The 18,741-nt window shown below is 33.6% G+C and overlaps 1 protein-coding gene across 7 annotated transcripts in view; it reads right to left on the bottom strand.

The window, feature by feature from the left end:
* LOC148620184 (uncharacterized) overlaps positions 1 to 5,832 on the bottom strand; it is a 37,019-nt gene extending 31,187 nt beyond the window's left edge. For 6 of the 7 annotated variants that reach the window (XM_088580859.1, XM_088580856.1, XM_088580858.1 and 3 more), the window contains exon 1: positions 5,396 to 5,827. The gene's annotated coding sequence lies outside the window, so the exon portion shown is untranslated. Of the gene's footprint in view, positions 1 to 5,395 lie in introns of all 7 variants that reach the window. The other variant, XM_088580855.1, reaches the window with a different exon arrangement.
* Between the last annotated feature and the right edge of the window lie 12,909 nt (positions 5,833 to 18,741).

Here is an 18,741-nt window from a genome sequence, read left to right as displayed (position 1 = left end):
ACAAATTTTGATTGCCACTAGATAAAGGGAGGGATGGGTAAGGTCGGGCAATTTAGCCTCCTGTGGCGTAGCGCAAAGGTTCCTACTCTTATCGAATACCACAACAGGGTTCTTAAACGTGCGAGGAATGTGACATATTTCCCAACACAGTGCACCACAATGGTCTGCGGTCAGGTTTTCCGTATTATAGCCTGACAACCCCAGCATGCAACACGCCAGGGGTACCCCACTCCACCACCCGGGGTACACATCCCAGTTGCTCTGTGGGCACAGATTCCTGAGCACTATTTAGTCGCCTTTTACGACAACCTTAGCACTGCTAGCCTATTCTTTTGACACCCGGACTTGCACGGGGCCTAAAGGCATCCATCGGTAAAGTCATGTAGAATTTTTATTTTAGTTGAAATTGATTTGAAATATTAAGAAATTTTGTTTTGACAGTACATTGTATAATGTCGGTCATGACTGGGGTCAGACGAAATTACGAAGAATTATTCACAAACTATGTTCGGTTCTTCTGTTGTACTGTCAATTTCTTCAAACTCCAAGATAGCATGTTGGAACATTATGGACACATGAATACTGACCTCGTTTTTTTTGTAGTAACTTGATTGAATTTCTGTTAGATCTTTGCAACGATAATTTTCCGAAAACTCGTAAATATTCGATCAGTAAGTTTTCAATTAGACGTTTCGATTGGTCATCTTGTCATGTTGCAAAATTGATGCGAGGGGAAGGCATAAATCAGATCTTTAAAGTATTCAAACATGTAATCGGGTTTTGTTGTTTTCTTAACCATCTTTAATTTTTTCTATTTTTTCTATTTTTTAAAATTCATATCTTTCCAAAGTAATGTCTTCCGCATTTTCTGACGTATCAAGTTCTTGTGGTAAGAATTTTACCTTCAGTACTCCACAATCCAAATAAGTTCTATTCATACATTAAGCTTGGTTGAATATGTTTCCATCATGTTTTGGACAAAGCGAATCCTCGACTAAATCAATAAGATGCTCATAAATTTTCAAACGTTCAATCTCGTTCACAGTTTGGTAATGTTTTTTTTTCTCTAAAATTCATGCATCGCTTAAATAAAAATCTGACTTCTATATGTTGACAGCAGCAGGTATTCCTATCTTTTGGTCTGGCACTTATTACAAAAAAGAAAAGGTTTGCATGATTCACACGTTACCTGGCTCATTTTAAAATTTGGATGTGTTGCGCGGAAGTCAAGATAAATTTCAGTTTGAGTTTTTTCCAAAAGATGAATAGCATGACTTACATATTGTTTCGGCCCGGTTCTCTTTCTCTTTATGTCTTTTTTGTTGCCGGAAGGTCTTGATTATTCAGGTAATACCCAAAATTATATGCCTTTTTCCTGTCGTCGTCGCTTATCGCATCATTCCTGGTTTTTCGCTTGGTCAATTCGAAGCATGATTTATCAGATTTTAACACGTGCTCCCGAATTATCTGCCCACCAGTCAGCCTATGCACAAGTACTCCTTACTTTTCTTTCTTTTATGCAGATTTTCTCCACTGATGGATGCAATCAGTACACTCATCGTTTTCCGCGCTTTATCTGTTTGTTTTAGTTTTGTTGCGCCAATATATGTTTTTACATTACTCAAAATACATTCTGCCGTTTTGACTGTTTCTGAACATTCTGAAGATACATGTACTTCCTTTTTCACAGTTGTAGCAACTGGAGATTTACTTGATAAGTACTTGAACAATATCGTAGCTCTTTTATCTGGCGTCTTGGGCAGGGACTCTTTCAAACGCAACAGAGCACGCGAACGACTAGTGCGATTAGGAAATGCGTATAACTAGAAAATATTACTTCTTTCTTGGATATCATTTTTTTTCATTCTATCGAAGTTTGTAATTCTTTTGGTAATTTCTATTTTTAATTTTTTTACAAATCCTGTTTCTTTTTTGCTGATATATGTATATAAGGCTAATTCTTCATTTTCCAATTTAATTTTAAAAATTGAACCCTGTGGTTATATATCGCTGCACCCCCCCCCATTTTTCAATTTTATAGTTAATTTCTATAGTCGGAAGTCTTACAGTACATGTATATGGTTAAATTGTGTTCTCTCGACGTTTGCATATACACATTTTTTTTATCTACAATATATTATGTCTATTGTCGTCAGTTTTTAATTGCAGCGCATTTTCATCATTCAATTACAATTATATAACCTACATTAATAAATGTGTACAGAAAGGTTTGCCGACCGTGAAACTATAGCCTATCAAACGTTGAAACGTTAAAATTTTCAAGGTGGACAATTCCGCTAGATTTGCAAATTGGCAGTTATTTATAACAAGCAAATATGAAATGCTTTTCGTTGGTTCACTTAAAATTTAGAATAAGTGAACTTGCTCTCCATAGTGTATTTTTATCATTTATCGGGAAAACAACAGTGTAAAATGTATTGAAAATGTTGCGATGTCTTATTCTTCAAAAATGACCGTTTTGTAGCATATTAAGACTACATTTTATGAATATAATAGAATATTTTGGCGGAATTCTTGCATAAACCGTTAACATAGATATATTAGTTTAATGTTTCTCCATTTTGCACATACTCGAGTTAAAGTAGTGTCATGGGGAGATTGAATTTCTAAATTTAAAGATAAATAATCCGAATGTCGCAATATCGTGCGCAACGTCATAGTTTATAGACGCTTCTAATTCAATGTAAACATTGATAAGGGATATCATGAGAATGGAAATGGTGAATATGTCAGAGACAATAGCCCCACAAGGATGAAAAATGTCAGCTCAAGTCCACTCAAGATTCTTAAATGAACAACGACGAAACCCTCAGACCATAGGGGCCTTGTGTGGTTTCGGGTGTAAAAAGAATAGGCCCGCGGCAGCTGTAAGCTTATTTTGAAATGCGACTAAATAGTGCTCAGAACCTTGGCTGGGGACTGGGCGCCTTGCCCACAGAGCAACTGGGTTGTGTGCCTCAGGTGGTCGAATGGGGTAACTCTGGCATGCTACATAATACGGAAAACTTGACCGCAAACTATAGTGGTGCTCCGTGTTTTGATATTCTATGTTACAGCCCGTCATAGAGTTAACTAAAGAGACAGTAGAGTTAGTCTTCTCTTGATTAAAACAATCACTTGATAAATATCCTAAAGTTACTTACTTAGACAAATGACACACAAATTTGAATTTTCTATCATCATGTGAACTGGAAGAAAGTTTAAGTCTGTTAATTATTCAGTCAACTACCTAAGACATTTCATCTGGTAATAGTCATTTAATAGACATTCTCTATATACCCGACTTTTACTCTTTTTTAAATTTTGAGCAAGGGAAGTACCTCTTCAAACCCGTCAGACTGGTTAACCGTCTGGTTGGAGCAATGGATAGTAGTAGACTTAAAATATAAGTATTTAACTGATAGTAGTTGCAGTAAGTACTTGGACACTGTACAATAATTTCTTTCAAACCATTTAGCTACTTACCAAATTGTAAACAGTTTAAGTTTCAAAGAAAAATCATTTCGGTTCTTCCTTTCCCCAAGCATTTTGTCTTAAGTTGTTGGGTTACGTCCCTTTGAAAAACTTGCTTTAACGGCTTGCATTTCGTAAACATAAAAAGAACTATTAAAGAAAGACCAACACTATTCACTATGTTACTCACTCAAATGGTTTCTTTATTTAATCATGTGTTCTATCTCAACTCATTTGCTAAGCCAGAGCTTGCCGAAACTACGCAGACTTTTTGTATCGCGCTAGAACTCTAAAAGTAATCAAGGGAACCAATGTTACGGCGACAATCAGAAGCATGCAATCCAGGGACAAAGACCAGGCATGGAAAACAGACATACACAACAAAGAACACAAAGCAACTAAAGCAAATGAGTAACTCGGACTCCAATAAAACCTGGGAGAATTGACCAGGTGCACCGGCAAGGTAAGCGTCCTCTGCTTTTCTAGAAACACCCGGCGAGTTGCTCATAAAAAGTAAAGTCCGGGGTACCGGGGTAGACAAACGAGGAGAGGAAAACTATGACCAACAAATAGGCTTCTGGAACAGGGTTATGTTCATACAAGATTGAAGTCATCACTACAGAAGTTTTATGGTCGTCATCATGAACTCATGGATCGTTATGGTGTATCCATCTGCACCATGAAAACTGATGTATTCAATGGGTCATTGTTTTCCTTTCCTCGTTTGTCTAACCCGGAATTGACTTTTTATGAGTAACTCTGCGAGTGTTTCTAGACAAGTTGAGGAAGCTTACCATACCGATGCACCTGGTCCATGCTCCCAATTTTAGTGGTCCGAGTTGCTCATTTGCTTTTGTTACTTTGTATGTAAGATGTTAGTTACTTTATGTTCTTTGTTGTGTATGTCGGTTTTCAATGTCTGTTCTTTGTCCATGAATTTTGATTACCGCTACAACCTTGGTTACCTTGATTACTCCTTCTACCTTTTTTAGCTAATAAAGACCATACCAATATATGTAGGCAAAAACATCAAATAAAATTTAATCTATGTTAGTCGGAAATGTTCTTGGGAAATACATCGTTGAAACAGAAAGAGAAATTAATTTTAAAAAATCTGCAAACCTCAGTACATATATTTCCTATATTTCCGTTTTTTTTGGCTTAACGAGCGTTTATTCATTGTTTTACGTTTAACTGTATTTCCATCTATGCATATATGTTTTAATTTACAATAGTTATGTTGGTCAAATCCGTATAATGCAATTTGTATTGAAATCTATGCCACTACTTCAGTTTGCTAAAAATCCCAACATTTAAATAAATTTATCGCTGGTATTTCTTTCAAGCTATAGTTGGTCACTTGTCGTGCATTAAATTGAACATTAGAAGTAGCAATAATAGACTGGTTCAATTAACTTATACAACAAACCACCCCTCATAAAATCAAAAATGATTTTTATACACATAAAGAAGTACTGTGAGCAATAGTCACAAGGGGATATCTTCGCTCCTCTCCATATAAAACATATAAGATACTCCAAAGGACGTTTGGATGGGAAAAAATTTAGGAAGTACACAATGGTGTCATGTGATAAATAATTTGTCAAAGTTTCTTTGGGGATTCAATAATAGTAGCGGATTAGAACTGGGAACGAACGGACAGCATAATAACTTTATTACTCCCGCATTGCATGAGTATGATAATGTAGTTTCCTCTTGGAATTAAAACGAAGAAATAATAATTCAATTTTCTTTCCTTTGCAATTAGATTCACATCCTTTTGTATATATGTATGTAACAGAAATGAAATATGTAATTAAACGTCGGTCTTTTGTTAAATACCAAGTGTGTTCCTTGTAGATGTGAAAAGCAGGCCACTTTTTGTGTCTTTGTTTTTAAATTAAAGAATAGAAAAACTTACTTTTTATCAGTATCTTGTAATTAGGCGGAACAAGAAACGTGCGTCATTTCCACACCAGAACATGTCATAGGTAAATGAAAAAAATATATAAATTAACACGTTCGTACACTTGCCATACACTACACAGAAACAAGGAAGTTGAATAAATGTGTAGATTTAAATCCAACAGACTGTCGTTTGGATAGAATTAAAGGTTGATAAGTGTGTTGTAAATAGCATGGCCGTTTAGAAACAATATGATGAATATAACATGGTGGTTCAGAAAGAATATGTTTCATTTTAGTATAAGTAAACAAATTCACTTGAAGTTATCAATTCTCAATATACGTTTTTTTTTCTTAAAGGTATAACATTTGTTTACAAATTTTAAATTGTTGTCTGTATACTTGTTTGTAAAAACTTATCTAATTAATATATTCAATACATATTATTCTTTAATGCCTGAATGCCATTTGAAAATAAAAACAAACAAAAACAAAAACAAAAACAAACAAAAAACAAAAAACAAAAACAAAAAACAAAACAAAAAAAAAAAAATAAAAAAATAAAAAAATAAAAAATAAACAAAAAAACATAAACAAAATAAAAAAAGGCATTTTGCATGCTTACTTATTTTCCTACAATTTCAATATTTAAATTGTGATGATGAAAGCTTTGCTTCTTTTTAATTTGAATATGTCACACATGGCAAAAACTTCAGAATTTTAAATTATAAATTTTTTTTAGAAATTGGTATGAAAGTCGACATTAAGAAAACTTGCATTCATTCCTTATTATCAGCCTTTTGAACATTGTAGAAATATATTCGATTTAAAAGGTGACGTCGCTTACAATGATACACAGGCAAAAATGCCAGAAACAAAATGTTTCACAAGAGTATGGAGTATAGTATAAATATGTTTTTGTTGTTCGAAGAATTCACGAAATTAAATCCTCTTTTCATAAATGAAATCCAACAGAAAACATATAAATACGATATGAATGTATTTGTTAGCCAAAAACACATGTTGTAATATGTTTTTCATGGTGGTCCAAAACATAAGAAAACACAGTACAACATAAACTAAAATTATGTTTTTTAAGGTTGTTTTCAAAACATATGAAAAGCATTTGTTAACATTTTCCTGTTTAAGAAAGTTACTTGCTGTAAATTAAAATCGGGAAACGATATGTTATATATGACAATTAGGAAATTGATAATCAACAGTTTACTGATAAAAAGTACCTACCGCCGTATCAGAGATTTCTTGTTGTATACCATGTAGATTGATAATGTAATTCAGTGTAGAATAAAATGCTAATCTAAACAGATGCCTTCTATACTCAATCCTGTTATGATATAAATTGTAAGGATTAAAAGCAGAATTGGTAACGAGTAATGGCTGGATATATTGGCAAAATCGAAAATTTCGATGATAATATTGAACATTGGACTTCATATGTTGAACGTCTTGAACAATATTTCGCAGTGAACAAAATAGCAAATGATAAACATGTACCGGCATTATTGAGTTTATTTGGAGGTAAAACATATGCTTTGTTGAGGAATCTCACAACACATGAAAAACCAAAGGAAAAAAGTTACGATGATATAGTCAAAATCTTGAAAGAACATCTATCTCCCGCACCCCTGGAGATAGGCGAAAGATTCGGTTCCATAAGAGAGATCAAATAGACAGTGAATTAATCCATGAGTACGTTGCTCATATCCGTAGATTATCAGAACATTGTAACTACCCGGATTTAAACAACACTTTAAGGGACAGATTAGTTTGTGGATTGAAGTAAGAACAAATCCAAAAGAAACTTTTATCAGTGCAAGCAATAACATTAGATAAAGCTATTCAAATATCTGTCGCGATGGAGACAGTAACGAAAGACGCTTTGGGGCTACAAGGGAAACAACACGAATCAGCAGTGCATAAAGTGAAGAAAAGTAAAACGAAGTCGAAGTTTCAAAAATATTAAACAATGGAAAGCAAGGGAAGCCATACGTGCTACAGATGTAACAAACCTGGACATAAAGCAAATGACTATAGTTTCAAGGATCAAACCTGCCATAAATGCTACAAGAAAGGACATATTGCAACAGCATGCCGATCGAAGAAGAAAAAGGTATTCTCTATGAACGCCGTAAGCGATGATGATCAAAAGTGATGAAGCTGGAATCTATACTGTGTATATCGATCGACAAGAAAATCGAAATTCAAATGATGATGGGAATTATTCCGCTAAATCATGTGATCTCAGTAACAAGCAAACTGATACTGGAATTTATACAGTGAAATCCAATTCGAAAGAAAGTACAATGGATGCTACAATCGATAACAAATGTGTTAAAATGGAAGTAGATCCTCTTTAAGTATCATGCCAAAAATTGAGTTGTTTCCAAAACTGAAATTAGAAGGCACTGACATAGTGCTTCGTACATTCTCAGGAGAGAAGTTAAAGCCGTTAGGAGTAGTTTATGTGCAAGTTCAGTGCAACTCACAGAAAGATGTTTTGCCGCTCAATGTTGTTCAAAAAGGAGGAGCAATTCTTTTCGAAAGAGAATGGCTACGAAAAATATGACTTGATTGGAATTCTATCAACAAAGTGAGTGTTGAAAGTATTAAAACGGAAACGAATCGACTAATGGATAAAGACAAATCGGTATTTAGAGACGAAATCGTTTGTATGAGAGGAATTAAAGGAATCTTATCTTGCAAGGGAATGCCAATGCCATGTTTATGAAAGCGCGACCAGTACCATATGCGATAAAGCCGAAAGTTGAGGAAAAGAAGGAATTATTTCGAAAGTAGCAACGAGTGAATGGGCTACACCGATAGTGCCCGTTGTAAAAAAATCAGGAGAGGTCCGAATATGCGGTGACTTTAAAGTTACTATAAATCTACAATTGAAGGTTGATCAGTACCCATTGCCGAGAATTGAAGATATATTCGCTACATTATCAGGAGGAGAACGTTTTTTGAAAATTGACTTGACGCACGCCTACCAGCAACTCGAGATGAACGAGGAATCAAGAAAGTATTTGACAATAAATACGCACAGAGGACTTTACCAATACAATAGGTTTTTGCTTGGAGTCGCTTCAGCTCCTGCCATCTGGCAGAGGACCATCGATCAAATCCTACAAGGACTACCAAGCATACAGTGCATATTAGATATCATGGTCATCACCAGTCGAGATGACCAGGAACATTTAGAGAATCTAGACAAAGTTCTTCAAAGACTGGGGGAATTCAACGTGTCCGTCAACAAAGGCAAATGCAGATTCTTTGAGAAGGAAATCAAATTTTGTGGACATAAAATCGATAAATATGGATTACACAAGACAGGGGACAAAATAAGAGCATACCAGAGCCTGAAAATGTTACACATGTACGTCAATATCTTGGTTTGATAAATTTCTACCACAAATTTCTACCGAACATTGATACCGTTGTGCATCCGTTACATAAATTAATAGAGAAAGAGCACACATGGGACTGGAACGCCGACTGTAGAAAGGTTTTCAATTAGTCAAAGAAACTAGTCCCGTCTGACAAAGTTTTGTGTCATTATGTCCCTAACCTTTCAATCCGTCTTGTTTGCGACGCTTCACAGTATGCTTTAGGGGCCGTACTTTCACATGTGATGAAAGACGGGGTCGAACGCCCAATTGCCTTTGCGTCGAGATCACTTAATAAGAGTGAGCAAAATATCAGTCAAATTGACAAGGAAGCGCAAGGGATTGTTTTTGGTGTGAAAAAATTTAATGCATACCTGTATGGTCGTAGATTCTGTTTGACAACCGACCACATGCCGTTGGTGTCGATATTCAATCCACGAAAAGGGATTTCAACAACGTCTGCGGCTCGTTTACAAAGACATGCTTTATTTTTTAGTGGATACATGTATGACATTAAGTACAGAAATACTCACAAGCATAACAAGATTTGTTATGTAGAAATCCGCCAAAATTCAAGACACCCGACCAAGAGGATTATTGTGACGAAGTAGATGTTTTTATGGCAAAACAGCTAGTACAGATGTCTGACAAGTGACAGTTTCAGACGAGAGTCGGTACGTGACCCTGTGTTATCGAAAGTCTATGAGCTGGTGCAAAAAGGTTGGTCCATGAATAACGAAAAGGATTTAGCACCATACTTCAGCAGGCGGAATGAACTTTCGATCATTCAAGGATGTTTGCAATGGGAAATTCGGACAGAAATTCCTCAGAAATATCAAAAGCAAACTCTTGAGTTATTACATTCTGCACTCCAGGGAGTTGTGAAGATGAAATTACTCGCAAGGAGTTATGTATAGTGGCCCTATATCAATTTCGATACTTAGTCACTAGCAAAAAGATAGTTGTCCGGGATGTCAAAAACATCAACATGACCCGAAACAGGCACCACTTCACCCGTGGGAGTGGCCATCAATGCCTTGGAAACGAATTCATATTGAATTTGCATGGACATTTATGGATTATATGTTTTCGATTGTCGTTGACGCTCATTCAAAATGGCCATAGGTAGTACCGATGAACAGCACATCAGCTGGACAAACTATCAAAGTCTTGAGAACTATCTTTGCAAGAACGGGGCTACCAGTACGGTTAGTAAGTGATAATGGACCACAGTTCGTTTCAACCGAGTTCAAAAACTTCACTAAAATGAATGGAATTACACATATTAAATCTGCACCGTATCATCCGGCAACAAACGGACTTGCAGAACGTTTTGTGCAAACTTTCAAACAGAGCATGAAAGCCATGAAAAGGGAAATTTCTGATATATACAAGAAACTTGCAAATTTCTTGCTTACCTACCGAAACACTGTGCGCAGTACGACAAATGAAACACCCGCTAAACTATTTTTGGGTCGACAGTTACGTAAACGACTGGATTTATTAAAACCTGACATTAGCAGACAAGTGCACGACAAGCAGATGAAGTCAGCTATAAAATCAAAGAAGGAGATAATAAGACAATTCAACGAAGCAGATTCTGTTTCTTTCGTGATTACAGAGGCCAGAACAAATTGACAAGTGGACATATCTATAAACGTAATGGACCATTGGACTATCACCAAATGGAAATATATGGAAACGTCACGCAGACCAGATAATCAAATCAGACTTTAAAGATCAATCGAACGAAATCAGTGACAATCTTATTGAACAGAATATAAGTAGTGACACTGTTGCAAATGACAATCAAACACAAAAAGCAACATCCAACGATGAAACCATTCCAACAAGAAGATATCCATTGAGAAATCGAAAACCAGTAGTGAAATTAGATTTATGAGATTGGTTGTAGTGTCGTATGGGTAATAATAACTCCCATGTGCAACCAACAGTAGGGGTTAGGTGTACATAAAGTACAAATTAGGGAATATATTGTTTAATGCATAATTTAGTTAGTTATTTTCATAGTTAAGGTTTTCTTTACAATATAGACAGTAAACATTTTTAATTTTAGGAATAGACTTTAATTATCTTATTCTCAGATTTCATTCATTCAGGATTTTTACTATGTGCGTAAAACAGCTGATTCTGGAGTACTTTTATCTGACACTCGTATGTTTAATCTAGAAGGGAGGATATGATGTATATGACAATTAGGAAATTGATAACCAACAGTTTACTGATAAAACTCTATACACCCATGAAGTGATAATAAACATTTCCCAGTAACATTCTATTGTTCTATTGTTTAAAAAAGTACCTACCGCCGTATCAGAGATTTCTTGTTACATACCATGTAGATTGATAATGTAATTAAGTATAGAATAAAATGCTAATCTAAACAGATGCCTTCTATACTCAATCAACGTTTCATCCAGGTAGATGATTATATGTTTGATCAAGTACTTCCTTGCGCTTTTATTGAGTTGCAGAATCATACACACCATCAACGCTGTGACCATATATACTTGTCTCCGAGTAGACCATCGTCATTATATCCTATAAAAACCAAGAGAGACTATACAGAAACATGTTTAAAAAGTTGATACAATCACTTTTTATAAACTTGTCAGCCAAAGCTCAACTTAAATATACAAATATTCGAAATATTCATAGCAGGAAATTATCAATTATCAGTTCAATAAAGACAAGTAAACTTTATCATGCACTATAAAAAAAATACCGTTTGTAAACATACCATAAATTGTACCATTTAGGTTTGAGGGGTTCGTAAAAGATTTTCATCACATAAACAAAAACTCTAAATGATGATGATAAATAATATGAATAACACAAATTCACAATGCTCCTTTCAATGTTAGTTCATTTTTGTTTGTTCGGGAGCGCTTAAGTTTCCATTTAGACATCAATAAACGCTACCGTTGTACTGTAAAAAAAAATGTCATCCTTTCAATTCACGTTTTCTTTTATCATATTAAATCCATTTTTTATTGTGCAGAATGCATGTTTTATTTGAATATTATTGAAATTATATTTTTTTTGGAGTACTCCACCTAAGAATCATGCAATGTGATTCATGGGTGAAAAGCCTACATATTTTTATTTTTGATATTTAATTTAAATGCTATAGTGAACAGAAATTAAACTTGGTTTTTCATATAACCCATGCTCTTATAAAAAAACAAGTACTATCTTTAAAAATAAAGATAGCCGACGCAATAATTTTTTTCTTTTACTTATAATAATCTACATTTCATTCAGGACTTAACAAATGGCACGCAATTTTAATTTTCGATACAGTTTTTTCGAACGCCACTAAGTAATCAGTATTTGGCAAATCGGGAAACAGAATTGCGATTAGGTGACTTGCGTTTCCGTGAATGAGCGTCTTTCAGGTCAAAGAGTAAAAAGCGAAACTACACCTATTGCATCGGAATAATAAATATGTAGCCTTTTTTGAGGTGTATCACATTTTACAGAATTTGGATGATTCTTACCAAGACTATTACTTAAGATTTTACCAATTACCAACCAATTACTAGCAATGTAAAGGCAATTTATTCAGTGGACATTTAAAAAAGAAGTCAATACAAAATGAATCAATATGTATCCTAACGCTAATCATTTTCTTCTTACCTCGATTATTGTTGATATATAAAAAATCAGTCTTAAAAGAAAAAAACAACATAAAAAATACATTCTTTCACAATTAGATATTAGTGATTGAAGTGGTACAAAAGGAAAATAATGCACTAAGATTATTTGTTGTTTTTATTTTCTAATAGTTCAAGCCCTTATATGCCTTTTAGCTTCAAAAATGTCAATAGGATGAAATTATCAAGTTTGACGAACTATGAAGTCATTGATGCACTACATAACATGATGTGCGTATTACACAAAGATTATTGAAGTATTTTGATGTTAGAGTTCAAATTACTTCTTAACTCACATTTGCAACTATTAATAATGTTTAAAGATATTTGCGACTATAAAACAATTCAATTCTATCTTTGTATAGGGAATTTGCTTTTCATGTGATAAATACAGAAAGCGTTTTGCATTTTTCGAGATACAAAGATAATATGGAAAATGGCATCTTCGAATTTGATTGTAGCAATGTTAACCATTATTTGCTATGTATGAGGCGCTAAGGAGTATCCCACCACCGAACTGACACAACAAACGATCGAAAATAAAAAGGGATCACATACAGAAATCCAGTAAAAGGAAAAACATGATTCAAAAGATAAACAAAGTACAATCATTCATAATCAAATAGAAAGGAATCAGTTTAAAACATTTATCTGTGTTTAGTAGTTTTTGTACTTTTTAAAAAAGTATTTTTAGAAATTTTAACTAAAATTATTTTAGTAAAATTTGAACGACAAGCATTATTTATGCGTGTGATACACGAGTTATCTGCATTACGTCAACGTCATGAGTAATCATGTCTAAACCTTTATACCATATATGTTGCATGCAAGTTGTAATTTTATAAATGTAGGTACATATATAACATGTATTTCAAACTTGTACAGATTATAATTTATTCCAAAATTGCTCTGTGGAATTCGACTTTGAATCAAATTATGTGGCAAATGCGTGAGTCAAGTAATTCGTTTCTTCGGAGCTCTTTACTGATGTGTCATGTGAGGGATCTCGGCACAGACCATACAAAATTGCCTAAGTAACCGTGGTTTGCGCGCCAGAATACCATAATTTAGAGCCACTCTGAGACGTCAACGCCGCCAGGCGAGGGTTCGATGGTGTAACGCAGTTCGTGCCTGGTAGACGGGTCTGGTTTAGTAACGAATCTCGTTTTCAACTTGAAAAAAAAGGGACGGCAGAATATGTGTCTACGGGCGCCGTAATGAACGTTTCGCCCAGAATTGCCCAGAAGTCGACAATTCCGACTGAGCAGTGTCATGATGTGGTTGGTACATCACCGCAAACTCTTCGGCAACTTGAGAAGTCACTGCAGCAGGAGTGGCAAAGAATACAAAGGCACAAATACAGCTTTTTACAGGTTTAGTCTACGTTACGACAAGTTACATCTGTATTGCAGGCAAATGGAGGACTTAACAAATATTGAAATTTAAGTACCATTCTGTGTAAGAATCAGGCAATGGGTGGCACATCATATTTCTCAATTTGGTCTTTTTTTTCTCAAATATGTTCAATACATCTAGAAAACAACTAAAAACTTATTGAAATTTATCCTGAAGCATCTGTGATGTAGATATTTTTTGACTGCTTATATAAGGAAAAAGTGTCGGGAAATTTTCCCGCCATTTTTCCATAGCGCATTTCAACAAAAAATATCTAAAAAGGGCAAATTTTACAGACACTTGATGGTTATTTCTTGGTTATTGCAATAAAATATCTGCGTTTTTTTTTCCTTCATGTGCCACACTTTATACACATTTTGCCTGATTTTAAGACAGAGAAGTACTTATGCTGTCTTCATTGAAATTAAAATAAAAAATGTTTGATCTTAAGTGACAGTGACACTATCATAATTGTGCCAAAATTTGTGTATCTTCTTTCTTTAATATATGATGATTATTATTGTGAAGTAAATGTCATTTATTTCCTATATTGCGTTTCTGTTTTTTAGAGAGTGTAGATATTTTTTTCTGTAAAATCCGAAACCACGTTACAAAAACAAGCATATCGAACCAATTGTTATATATTAACACCATATAATGGTGACAAGGGGACGTCACTTTAAAAAAAACGGATAGTTAACAATAGGGAACGAAAAATTTCCCCTTGTATCGTCAATTTTAGTATTAAGTATAACAAAATTGATATTGATACTAAGATAAAAAATGGATTTTTTTATAGAAAGTATTTGCTTCCTTCAAGAATAGTTCTGCAGGATATATTTTTCTAGTGGTCGTTGTTGTTAAGAGCAAACACATAGTCCAGACGTCTGAAGGTGTTATTAACTTTTCTAACATATATTGTTTAGAAGAGTCTTTATTTCTTCTAGCCATAAATTGTGAATCGTATTTTGCACATACTGACCACTGAAAATTTCATCAACATCTAGTTATGCGATCTGTCATCCCATTTTTGCATAAATTTTTCAACGTTTTGGAATTAAAAAAAGTAAGCACTATAAAATAAATAAAGATAAATACATTTATTTTGAAACATTGCATCATCATTAAAATCATATAAAATTGCTGGTGTCCCGAATTTATAATTGTTGTTTGAGGAAAATAGTATGTGATCTATTATCGTATTTTTCTTACATATGCAATTATAATATGATGAAGGTAAAACTTTAAACGATGCCGAAAAAAAACAAACAAACAAGTCCAAGTGGAGTCCGAGTTGCTCATTTGCTTTTGTTACTTTGTATGTATGATTTTAGTTAATATATGTTCTTTGTTGCGTATGTCTGTTTTCCATGTCTGGTCTTTGTCCCTGGATTACATTCTTTTGATTACCGCTATAATCTTGGTTCCCTTGATTACTCTTCCAAACAACTAAGTCCTTTCATAAAATTTGTCAGTCCTATTATAATTAATTTCCAAAATGATGAAATTTGTTATAATATACTGTTTTTATTGTCCTGATGCATTTTCCTATTGTCATAGTAAGATATACGCATGGGACGAAATGCCCGGCTGTGGTAAGGAACTGTGGGTTGCCATGGTCCTTATGTCCTTGGGTCGAATTTGGGTCCGGTATTGCATGGTAAGTTGATTACGTCATTTTGGTATTCATTTTTTACCATTTCTCGGACAAAGTTGATTTGATTTGTATTTAATCATCGAAACTAGCTAATGTTTCCTAGACTGCGTGGTTCTCGATTCGAATTACCAAGTATATGAGAATGAAGCTGCCCCACATAGATACTTCTAAGCCCCAGATTGAACGTGTACAAACCGCACATTGACGTTTTTTTATTATTTTTTTTTTTATTTTTTATTTTTTTTTGTTTTTTGTTTTGTTTTTGGGTATGAGTAAAATCAAGTTGATAAAACAACCATTAACTCTCCCATCGGGAGCGTATAGATATGATGTTTCGAAAACTTCACCTACAAAACAAAGGCATAATTGATGACTTTTTGTGATAATTTTTAAAATGTAACATTTAGAAATATTCTGAACGAAAGAACCATAATTTTAGTGTTCTTGAAAATCATTGATAAAAGTTTTATAAACAACCTGGAACCACTAATAATATGATTTTCTCTTGTTTAAAAAGAAAAAGGAAGCTTACACAAAAAACAACAATGCAGAGGTTTTTTTATTTATTAGAAATGCTTTTTTATTATTTTCTAAGCATATAATTATTTACAGCAAATGAACTACTTATATAAGTCACAAAAACAAAAAAAAAAGTATATTGTTAAAGTAATGGCATCCATTATACTCCTTGAAACATGTAATAAATAAACATAAAATATACATAAAGTTTCCGTTCATTTACACAGAACAAGGAAATTGAATAAGTGTCAAAATTTAAATCCATTTTAAGATTTGCATTGGCCGCAATCTATGAAAAGTATATTTTAAAATGTATAACTGAACCTAACGATTAGTAAAGGTCGATGTGTGTGCTGATAACAGTATAATGGTATAAAAAATTGATGAATACAGCATGTTAGTACAAAAAAATAAATACATGTAGTCAGCTGAGTAAAAGCTAAAGATGATTTGGGAGAAATTTTTATTATTTATATTTATATGCATGCAAACTGTAATTAACAACTCCTTCATGTGAAAATACATCAATCAGAACAGAATGGTTCCTATTGAGTAAAAGAAAGTACACCACAGATGCCAATGAAGCACATGAAAACACTACCGAAATCTTTATATGGCGCGTAAATAAAACATGTTTATCCTGACTTCACATGGTTAGGAAAATCTGAAATGAATTATCCCCCTATCCTATAATTATCAAATTTTATCCATGATTAAATAACCAAAGCATATGTTTCATTTTCACGTTCATTTTAATATAGGTAAATAGTACCCATTAGCAATTGTCAACTGTCAATACATGTATCTTCTTTAGAAAAGGTATAACTATTCCTGACAACGTTATATTCTTTCGTTTAAAGCATGAATTCAATGTCACTCGTTCTTAGAAAATATTTAGTCTTTTTAATAGCTGAATGAAACTGGGAAAAAATCAGAGGAAAAAGGATCGTTGAAACTGTAATTGTTTCACGTTTTATTTTTTCATCTATTCACGAAAACCTTTGATTTTCTTAATATTGCTACTATTGAATTAAAATATGATAATAACATGTCCCACAAGTCAAGAGCTTTAAAATTTGAAATTGAAATATCTTTTTAAAAATGATATAAAAGTCGACAAATAGAAATTTACATTGTTTTTCAGAAACAAAATGTAACAGTGACCCCGCTTACAACATGACCAGATCTACTACTCGGAAATCTACTACTCGGAAATTAAAGAAAAAAAAAACACGATTGTTTAAGTTTAAGTTTCGTAAGGAAATGTTTCCATTTACATTTGTTTATTGATGAAAGAGTAATCAAGGGAACCAAGGTTATAGCAGTAATCAAAGAGTAATCAAGGGAACCAAGGTTATAGCAGTAATCAAAGAGTAATCAAGGGAACCAAGGTTATAGCGGTAATCAAAAGAATGTAATCCAGGGACAAAGACCAGACATGGAAAACAGACATACACAACAAAGAACATATAGTAAGTAAAATCATACATACAAAGTAACAAAAGCAAATGAGCAACTCGGACTCCACTAAAAACTGGGAGCATGGACCAGGTGCATCGATAGGGTAAGCGTCCTAAAAAAAAACAAAAAGAAAAAAATCCCATTTGGTCCAACCGTACACGTATTGTCTGGGCAAGTAACCGATCGTGGAAATCATTATCAATATCATCATTTCTTTTGAATAAAAAGAAATATTAACTCATTCTTATTATTAAAACACAACTATTTTGGTAACATGACAAAAAATAGGGAAAAACTTTTAAAGCTGCATTAGCTGCCAAATTTGTTCAGTTTTGATTCTACTGAATTTTGCTGATTCAATGAGGTAAGTTTGTACTGATGCAATTGAATCAATTAATGTTGATAATACCTACAGAATGCTGTGGAAACAATGTTTTTTAGTCAGAGAATATCGATAGGTCTGATCGAATTATTTTTTGCCATTACTTCCGAAGATTGCCGACAGGACATTCACCAGGGTTACAATACTTTAACCTTGGCAAAAAATGACAATAATAGATACACAGGTAAGCATGTGTCTTGTTTTCATTTCATTTCATCTATATCTTGATTAGTTTTCAAACAAATAATGACCATATTTGAGCCACATTATGTCACAATAGGTAAAATTCAAAAGGATCCTTCCGTTATATTCGAACTTTTTTTGTTTTACGGCTTGAGTCCATCGGTCTTCCTTGCCGTTTAATAACCACTTTCGCTTTGCAATCAGATTTGTTATTCAAAAGCGACCCTTACTACACATGCGCGGATTAAGGTCACCAGAAGTCAAATGTATACGAACTTATCTAGGTCGATTTTTTGTCTTGCAAGACAATAAATATATAGACACCTGTTTCATGTATTTAATGCATTTCATTTGTGGATTGAAATGAAATTGTACAAGAAAAGTACTATTTAGTAGAAATAATTCAAAGTTAAGGTATATTTCAAAAGAAACAACAATTTACGAAAATGACAGCTAATGCAGCTTTAAACAGCATTAATACTTACATTTAAAGTTTTCCCAAGCAGTCAAAGAAAAATTTCAAAAGAAACAACAATTTACGAAAATGACAGCTAATGCAGCTTTAAACAGCATTAATACTTACATTTAAAGTTTTCCCAAGCAGTCAAAGTGTGTAAAATATAAGGTGTATGTACTCGATGTAATAACACCAATCGGTGTCTTCCTCGAATGCCAACATTT

Source organism: Perna viridis, chromosome 4 (genome assembly GCF_037379345.1).
Source record: "Perna viridis isolate PV_CMFRI_1.1 ecotype Kerala chromosome 4, ASM3737934v1, whole genome shotgun sequence".
Taxonomy (NCBI): domain Eukaryota; kingdom Metazoa; phylum Mollusca; class Bivalvia; order Mytilida; family Mytilidae; genus Perna; species Perna viridis.
Note: the sequence above shows the minus strand (reverse complement) of the source record. Positions and strands in the feature narration are given on the sequence as shown.